We start from the raw sequence: 10,671 nt of genomic DNA, 5'->3' as shown, positions 1-10,671 counted from the left end.
ATTCCATGTGCTAAATCCACACACCACTTGCACCTTCTTCACAACAATCGTCAACAATGACGACGCCCGTGAGGGATCCAAGGAAATTGACTCTTTTTCGGCAGAAAGAAGAAGCATGCACTAGATAATTATTTCAATAAATAGTTAAATGGCAGTATAAGGTCATGAATTGCATAAATTTTTTACATATTCATGATTATTAATTTGAAAATAATCGTTGTTGAAAAAGTAGGTAAATAGCAGATTCCTGACTCAAATATCAATAGTTTTGCTGTGAACAGTACCTACAGCATTGTTCGCGCTCTCCTATTGTTTATTAGTGTTGCCAATTGGTATGTGTTTACTTTTCAAACTGGGTATAAGACTTACATAAAACTGGGGAAATAAGGGAAATTAGCATAGCTATTTGTAGTATATATACATATTAGAGCAATTTTACCATTATTGCATTACTATGACAACTAGAATTCATGGAAACAGTTTGTAAATGCATCGGCGTATGTGTGAAACTCCACTAAATTGGCAATGATGACATTTTGCCATTGTCTGCTCAGATCTACTTCAAAAATATCTGTAATTTTTCGGGGTTGATTTGGTTGCAGAAAAGGGATAATAGACATGAATTAAAATAAACATTTTGAAGTAACAAAGTAAAGTTAAATTAAATAATGAGTAAAGTAAACAATTAAGGGAATAAAGCTTAGCATCTCATAAACTGTGTAGTCGTGTACTGTGTAGTCGTGTGCTGTCCGCAACTGTGTTTGTGGAGTGAGCGCTTAGGAACCAGGAACAGCTATGAAGTTCAAGTGCAATTTGAAGTGAATTAAGACCAAAATGTGTATAATTACAATCAAATAAGCACTGTGGAGTTCCAGTTGTGATGGCAGCAAGGATAAAACCACCCATTACAAGGTAAATATGAATCTCAGTTCAAAGCATGACCCCGGGAATAAGAATTGTCATACTTTCACTAATATATACAAGAAAATGTTGTTTTATTGTGCTGATTACAACTGCAATCTTGAGTAAGATCAATAAACAGGCTGGGAGAGATGTTGGATCCTTGATGGTTATCAATGGCACCTCATTTAAGGTGAAAGGATCAAGCTGAGCCGATTTTTTGGTGACCTCTAAATTTAGGCAACAATAAATCACAATCTTGCTTTTATTATAACGAAAGTGACATTATACTAGGTTCGTAGGCCTAGCTTACTCTTAGGTCATAGATCAAGTTACTAGAATACTAAGAGTACAACTACCTAAGTTAGGTAGTATGCGATGTTTGTCTAGCTTTAGATAGGCGTAAGTGGCAAGACGTTAGTAGATGGGTAGCATTATAAATTCAAGACAGTGGACATGGCAGAATAAACAAACACTCACTCCTCAGTACCAGTGATAGGGTAAAACACCACTGTGTGGACAGGCGGACACTGTACCGTTGCGTGGTCACTTTCCCGAAAAATAACTTTAACACTTTCAGGTGCCCAAATTAGATACCATTCATAACCCAACCAGCATGGAAACAACAGATCGAGACCATAATATGAATTTTGTAATTATAGTTATATTAATATTATTATTAGTATTTGAAACTATTAAAAACATATAGTACATCTACTATAAAAATTCTCACATCTCAGTAAATGAGAGAGAGAGAGAGAGAGACCTTACCTTACCTACTTACTTACAGACCTTACAATCTTCTTCGGGGGTTGCCCCAAGGTGCTCAGTAAATGAGAGAGAGAGAGAGAGAGACCTTACCTTACCTTACCTTACCTTACAGACCTTACATCTTGTTCGGGTTGCCCCAGGTCCCTCAGTATGAGGCACCTCTAATGTCTACCAGAGAGTTGCTAGTACATCTTCCGGTATATTTTGCATCTTCCAGTCTTGGATGGTCTGGGAGGCAGTTTAGATATTTGTCGAGCTTATTCTTAAACACATCTACGCTCACTCCTGTTATATTCCTTAGATGAGCTGGCAACGCATTGAATAGACGCTGCATTATCGATGCTGGTGCGTAGTGGATTAATGTCCTGTGTGCTTTCATTATTTTTCCTGGTATAGTTTTGGGCACTATTAATCTACCTCTGCTTGCTCTTTCTGATATTTTTAGCTCCATGATGTTTTCAGCTATTCCTTTCTATCTGTTTTTTCCATGTCTGAATTATCATGTAGATTCTCTTATTTTCCTTTCTAGACTATATAATTTTAAGGATTGTAGTCTTTCCCAGGAGTCAAGGTCCTTAACTTCTTCTATTCTAGCTGTAAAGGACCTTTGTACACTCTCTATTTGTGCAATATCCTTTTGATAGTGTGGGTACCATATCATATTGCAATATTCAAGTGGACTACGAACATATGTTTTATAAAGCATAATCTTGTGTTCAGCTTTTCTTGTTTTGAAGTGCCGTAACATTCCCATTTTTGCTTTACATTTTGCCAATAGAATTGCTATTTGATCATTGCATAACATGTTCCTATTCATCATCACACCGAGGTCTTTAACTGCTTCCTTATTTGTGATTGTCTCATTATTAGGTCCCCTACATGCATATTAGCTTTCCTTCAGTTAAATACCATCCTATTTACCTCTGCCCAATCATATACTTTGTTAAGGTCTCTTTGTAGCACGTTCCTATCTTCATCACAAGTAATTTCTCTACTTATTCTTGTGTCATCGGCCAAACTACTCGCTACCGAGTCCTTAACATTACTGTCTATGTCTGCAATCATAATAACAAACAGTAATGCAGGTAACACCTTACCTTGTGGCACACTGGAAATTACCTTAGCTTCATCCGATTTCTCATCATTTGCAATAACTATCTGTTTTCTGTTTAAAAATTCTTTTAACCATCTTCCTACTTTATCCACTATATTATGTTTTCTAATTTTTTTCGCTAATATATTATGGTCTACCTTGTCAAAAGCTTTTGCAAAGTCTTGGTAAACCACATCTGTTTCATTTCCGCTTTTCATATTTTTGAATATGTTTTCACGGTGGACTAACAGTTGGGTTTGTGTACTTTTTCCGGGTACGAAACCATGTTGTCCTATATTAAACAGGTTATTTTTTATTAAATGTTTCATAATATTTTTCCTCATTACCCTTTCATACACTTTCATAATATGTGATGTTAGACTCACAGGCCTATAATTACTTGCCTCTAGTCTTGATCCACTTTTGAATGTAGGGGTAATACAGTAGTACCTCGAGATACGAAAGGCTCAACTTACGAAAAACTCGAGATACGAAAGCCAATACGAAAAATTTAACGGCTCTACATACGAAAAGTTTTCAAGATACGAAAGGTTTCTGAAAGTTCGAGATTCGCCCGGATAACAATTTTGAAAATCGCGCCACGTGCCGCCATCTTAGTACTAGTAGACTCGCCACCATCCTCCTGCTCTCCCATTGGTTCCTGATGCTAGTCATGGCCATGAAATCCTCTCCTATTGGCCAGCGTCCCTCCCATCATGCATCTACTATGTACACGTGGTGGCGTGGCTCGGCCACTCGGTACCAGCATTGTTATAGTACGCACGCGGTGTTCGTTTTCGGGATCGTCAATGTGTACGTATTTAAAAAAGAAAAGTGACCAAGATCTCTCACATGGGATAAGTGATCAAGGTCTCTCTCATGGGATAACTGGAAACTTTGCAAGGTTGGTAGAATCTCCACTCCCTGCTGAACAGAGGGTGTAGACCAATCATTTACAACATGCATACCAGTAGTACGTATAATCAAGGCACTTCAGTTTATGTTGAAGGTCAGCAGCCGAACATTCAGTACCCAAATCAGTTGCAGAGAGAGCATTTGGTTGAACAGGGTTTTGATGGACACCAGGGCCAACAGAGTCATGAGGTGCAAAAAAAGGAAAGTTGAAATTCTGTAAAAAAAAGAAAAAAAAAAAAAACCTACGTAAAGTAAAAAATAAAGTAAAAAAAAAAAAGTTAAAAATCAAAAAAAGAAGAAAAAATGGCAGAAATTAAAGCAGCTTTTCATAAAGTGCAATCATTTGTAGAAGACACCCCCCGCGTAAAGGCTCACAACAGGAACATTGTGAAGTAGGCAGAAGCAATCTTCCTTGGATAGTTACGTATGTAGTACGTACGTATATTTTTTAAAGTACGTACGTACATATGTACAAAAAAAAAGGCAGAAATTAAAGCCGCTTTTCATAAAGTGCAATCATTTGTAGAGGACACCCCCCGAAAATGCTCACACAGGAACATTGTGAAAAGTAGGCAGAAGCAATCTTCCTTGGATATTTACGTATGTACGTAGCCTCACTCGAAGGTAAGCTTCCATTTTACGTTACAGTTACTAATAATATTTCTTGTACACTAATATACACTTTATTTACAGGTTTGCATTTTTATTCTTAATTTAGGTATTGAATGGGCCAAATTGTTGTAGTAATTCATTGTTTATAGGTCAATTTAGCTTTATTATGAAATTTACTGGGGTGTTTTTGGAGGGCATGGAACTGATTAGTCATTTTACATGTAAAATGTGGTCCAAGATACGAAAACCTCATGATACGAAGGGCGCCTCGGAACGGATTAATTTCGTATCTCGAGGTACTACTGTATATGCTAATTTGTGCTCATCATAAATCGGGCCTGTATCTACACTTTGTCTTAATAATATTGCAAGTGGCTTTGCGATAGAATGAACTACTTTCTTTAACAACATAGCAGGAACTCAATCAGGCCCTGCTGCAGCTCCATTTTTTAATTTCATTAATAGCCTGCACAATATCAGTTTCATTAACCCTTAAACGCCGGACTGGACGTATTTTACGTCGACATTTTTTGTCTCTCGGTGCCGACCTGGACGTATTTTTACGTCGACATCCAAAAGTTTTTTAAAAATTCGCGAGGAAAAATACTTTTAGGCCTACCAGCCGAAAACTCTGGAATCACGCGCCTTGGGGGATGCTGGGAGTTCACGGATCAAGGTGTTGTTTTGTTTACAATCGTTACGCAGGCGCGCAAGCGCGAATTTCTTTCTTGCCGCACTAAAAGTATCTGTGACACATCTCTGAAATTATTTCGTCACTTTGACATAATTTTTGTACCATTTTAAATTAGCCGTTACATAGAGTATTATATATGAAAATGTGCGCATTTGTATGTAGAATACAACAAAAAAATACTCATGATTGTAGCTTTTATCAGTTTAAGATATTTTCATATAAATAACGATAAGTGCCAAAATTTCAACCTTCGTCAACTTGACTCTACCGAAATGGTCGAAAAAACGCAATTGTAAGCTAAAACTCTTATATTTTTTTTAGTAATATTCAATCATTTATCTTAATTTTGCAACTAATTGGAAGTGTCTAGCACAATATTTCGATTTATGGTGAATTTATGAAAAAAACTTTTTCCTTACGTCCGCCGCGGTAAACTCTTCCGAAAATAATCATACATGCGATTGTGGTAATGTTTGCACCATTTTAAATTAGCCGTTACATAAAGTTTTATATATGAAAATGTGCGCAATTTCATGCACAATACAACTAAAAACACCCATGGTTGTAGCTTTTATCAATTTTGAAATATTTTCATATAAAAAATGATAAGTGACAAATTTTCAACCTTCGGTCAATTTTGACTCTACCGAAATGGTCGAAAAACGCAATTGTAAGCTAAAACGCCTATATTCTAGTAATATTCAAGCATTTACCTTCATTTTGCAACAAATTGGAAGTCTCTAGCACAATATTTCGAGTTATGGTGAATTTATGAAAAAAATAACACAGTCTTTACGTCCGCTCGCGGTAACTCTTCCGAAAAATCATACGTGCGATTGTGGTAATGTTTGCACCATTTTAAATTAGCCGTTACATAACGTTTTATATATGAAAATGTGCGCAATTTCATGTATAATACAACAATAAATAGTTGAAGGTTGTAGCTATTCTCATTTTCGAAATATTTGCATATAAATCACGATAAATGAAAAAAAACCACGTTCGGTTAATCAAATTTGACTCTACCGAAATGGTCGAAAAACGCAATTGTAAGATAAAAACTCTTACAGTCTAGTAATATCAGCATTTATCTTCATCGTGAAACAAATTCGAAGTCTCTACACAATATTTAAATTTATGGTGAATTTTAAAAAAAACTTTCCTTCCCTCCGCGCGCGGATTCTCCGCCACAAAAATCTCCGAAATGCGTAAGTCCCATTCTCGGAATATTTGCTCCGTTTCATATTAGGCAATTTCATAGAGTTTTATATATGAAATGTGCGCAAATTTCATGTAGAATAAAACGAAAAATATTTGAAGTTGTAGCTTTTTCTTATTTCCGAAATAATTGCATATAAAAAAAATATATATATAAACAAAAAATTCGACATTCGGTCAACTTTAGCTCGTCAGATATGGCCGAAAACTGCATTTGTAAGCTAATATTCTTACAGTATAGTAATATTCAATCATTTGTCTTCATTCTGAAACATATTGGAAGTCTCTAGGACAATATTTAGATTTATGGTGAATTTTTGAAAAAAAAAAATATGTGTTTACGTAAGCGCGTTACGAATTCATGCATTATTTTGTGATAATATTTTCTCTGTGTTGCTTTATCGTTTTACAATGTGTTATATATCAAAATGATCGCAATTTAGTGCACATTACAACGAAAAAAAAAGTAACTTGTTTTACCTTCAACCGTTTTGGCGCACAGCGCGATTTGAATACAATTATATATGAAATTTCGTTTTTGCGCTATCATATATCGCATTATTTATATATGATAATGATAACTTTTTTCATTTCTGATGGTTGCATACTAAACTTCAAGCAATGACAAAAAAGGAGCCAAAAATGAACTCTTAATCTTGAAAACTAAGCGCGCTGTGATTTTTTGAAAAAAAAATATTTTTTTCCGCTTACGCGCTCACTTCCAAACCCCTCCGGCATACGGGAGTCATTTTTTTTATTTACTGCTCCGGCGTTTTAAGGGTTAATATCTATGTCAGCTAAATATTCACTTCTATATCATTATCGTCATTATCTCTTTCTAGGGGTGAATTCTCTCTTATATCGTTCTGCCAATATGTTGCAAATTTCCTTTTTTTTCATTCGTTAATCTCCCTTCAATTCTTAGAGGGCCCTATTTCTATTCTTCTTTATTCATCTTTTTCGCGTATGAGTATAATAGTTTGGGGGTTTTGCTTGATATTTATTAGGGTTTTTTTCTTCCAAGTCCCGTTTTTTCATTTTCTTTTGAATTGTATAATCTTTTGTTCTGCATTTTCTCTTACTTTTTAGTTCTATAACTTTCCATGCATTTTTTTCTTTGCAAGACCTTTTTTCCACTTTCTGATTTTCTGGAACAAGATCCTTCTGTCTCTTGGTATGCATGACTGATGTTTACTTTTCTTCTTCGGTATATATTTATCCACTATTTTCTCTAATATTTTATATAATATCTCCATATTTACCCTTATGTCATCACTTACGAAAATGTTATCCCAATCTTTGTTTAATTCTTCATTTATTTCTGACCATTTTATATTTTTACTGTAGAAGTTGTATTTTCCATATCCTTCCCACTTTTTCATTTCTTGCTTATCTCTGTTTTCACTTGCTTTGGAATGGACTGTTAATTCTATGACATTATGGTCTGAAAGAGAGAGAGAGAGAGAGAGAGAGAGAGAAATTACATGAACACTTGGTGGCAACTACACAACAGCTCCTCCCCCTCAGGTCCCATTACTTGATATATTTGTCAGCTTTAGTACCTGGAGTTAGAGAGAGAAGACTGGGATTTCCTCCATTCTTACATAATTTTTTAGATTTATAAACTGAAGTCTTAGTAATTCACTATAGTATTTTCTTTAATGAATTTATATTATTGATGTATACATACATTAATATTAATATTTGAAAATAGTAAATCATTTATTTATCATACAAAAAAACATACATCTCTGTAGGAGAGAGAGAGAGAGAGAGAGAGAGAGAGAGAGGAGAGAGAGAGAGAGAGAGGAGAGAGAGAGAGAGAGAGAGAGAGAGAATTATTATTTTCATTATTATGTGATATCATTTTTAATCTTATTAAACTGACTAATACAGTATTAATCAATATTATTATTTGAAAATTAGTAAATCATTTTTGTATCATAAAAATGTATTTAGTCGTGAAAATAACATAAAAATACAGTAATTAGTGATTATTTTTGTTGGAAAATCCTGCGAATAGGCGAATCCCGCAAATAATGGGTAGATATGGTCCAGAGAGAAATCCGCGAATCAGTGAGTCTGCGAATCCGGAGAACGCGAATACGGGGGCCCCACTGTATATATGCTAATATTGTTCAAATGAGCACTGGGAAGGACTTGGTCTCAATGCTAGAAACGAAAGGGACCGGATGCAAGTAGATGCCCTATTGGATTTAAAAACTGCCTTGAAAACATTTTACGAAGACCTCACATGCTTATTTTAGTTCGTATGGCACTTTCATATATCCCATTATGTTGACAAAACTTCAATCTCTTTTGAATAGTATGCTGAAAAATGTAATTGTATTTGTGTTTCACCAGTTAAATATCGAGTGAAAAAGGGTGATAAAGGGTGATTTGAGTGAGTAAGGTGGACTCAAGGTGATGGTTTACCCTAGTACCTAGCTATCAGTAGGTTAGCCAGTGCAAGTGTAGAATCATGGGATCAGGTTCTGCAGATGAAAACAAAACTAACCTTTCTTAGAATGCCACGTTCTGACCTAACCAGACCTTACCTTCCTAATCTTACTTAGAGTGTCGTGTGCCCTGATCTGACTGGAGGCCCCCCCCCCCCCCCCCCCCCCCCCCCCCCTCCCCTCCAAGTAGTTAATAGCTACTAAACATCTGAGGTATCAGCTTCCATTTGGAGGTAGTCCTGTTGTTCTGCTAACTACCCAGCTAGCCTAAGGTAATAGATAGCCAATGATAATTTGTTTGATAACCCTTCTTAGTTTGCTTTATAACACTGCTTTCAGTGTTTGCTGTTCTTTTCTGTAACTGTAGTTTTTCTGGGGTAGTTTTCAGAATGATGGGACTGCCTCTGAACGGATGCTTAGTAGTCCATTGACTCCGATGTTTAGTGTAACTTGAGAAGGTACGGTCTGGTTAGGTCAGGACATGGCACTCTTGAAAAGGTTAGGTTTTTTTTTGTCTGCAGAACCTGTTCCTGTCGTTCTACACTTGCCCTTCTTTCCCCTTCCTTATTGTTTGGTGTTGGCCCACTTGAGATGTTAAGGCACAGGTATAGGCTATGTATGATGGCAAGCATTGTGATAAGGTCTCCCATAGTGTTAAGACATTTTTCGTATAGCTCAGGCTAATCAGAAGCATTTGGTCATTAGGAATAAAAGACATACTATTGTCAACTGGTGTGTTAATATGTGTAGAGTTTTCTAATTGTTCTATAACATTCTTTTTTGTTAAATATGTCATATTGTTTATTTATTCCTTATTATTATGATTATTATTATTATTTTTTTTTTTTGCTCTATCACAGTCCTCCAATTCGACTGGGTGGTATTTATAGTGTGGGGTTCCGGGTTGCATCCTGCCTCCTTAGGAGTCCATCACTTTTCTTACTATGTGTGCTGTTTCTAGGATCACACTCTTCTGCATGAGTCCTGCAGCCTCTAGTTTTTCTAGATTCCTTTTCAGGGATCTTGGGATCATGCCTAGTGTTTGTATGATTATGAGTACAATTTCCACTGGCATATCCCATATCCATTATAAATTATTATTATTATTATTATTATTATTTATTTTTTATTAATTCTTTTGCTTTATCACAGTTCTCCAATTCAACTGGGCGGCATTTTTTTTTTATAGTGTGGGGTTCCGGGTTGCATCCTGCCTCCTTAGGAGTCCATCACTCTTCTTACTATATGCGCTGTTTATAGGATCACACTCTTCTGCATGAGTCCTGGAGCTAATTCAGCCTCTAGTTTTTCCAGATTCTTTTTCAGGGATCTTGGGATCGTGCTTAGTGTTCCTATGATTATGGGTACAATTTCCATTGGCATATCCCATATCCTTCTTTTTTCTATTTTCAGGTCTTGATACTTATCCATTTTTTCCCTTTCTCTTGAACTCTGGTGTTCCATGGTATTGCGACATTATTATTATTATTATTATTATTTTTTTGGAAGGAGACCCTCTTTCAAACAAGTCTTATTGAAAGATATTGCTGCATCAGCTGCATTCAACTTGTAATCATGACAGCACACCAGGAAGCTATCTCCCGTGACGGTATTATCAAGAATATAAAGATAATAGGGAGGGCTCCTGACCAGCGACGCTTGCGACTCCTCGAGGCATTCCTCATACAGCAAGAGAAGCCCTCATTGAATATGACGCAGGAAGTACTCTTCCTCCCCCCCAACTTAAGGAGACCTATGTGTATAAATACAAGTAATACCAGACCGAGCGACAACCCCGATCTAAGAATACCAGATGAGACGAGCAGCCCAGCAGCCAATGACATCGCGACCCATCGTGACAACGCCCAGGGAAGCCTTGCCCCAGCCTCGACGGTCTGCTAGGCTGCAACTTCGCGACCTTCAACGAAGAGAAGCGTCTTGAAGAAAACTTTGTTCAACCAATGGCGGGAGCGCATTGAGCCACCGGCCAATGAAAACGCAGCTAGCGG

The sequence above is a fragment of the Macrobrachium nipponense genome, chromosome 33 (genome assembly GCF_015104395.2).
Source record: "Macrobrachium nipponense isolate FS-2020 chromosome 33, ASM1510439v2, whole genome shotgun sequence".
Classification (NCBI taxonomy): Eukaryota; Metazoa; Arthropoda; class Malacostraca; order Decapoda; family Palaemonidae; genus Macrobrachium; species Macrobrachium nipponense.
Note: the sequence above shows the minus strand (reverse complement) of the source record.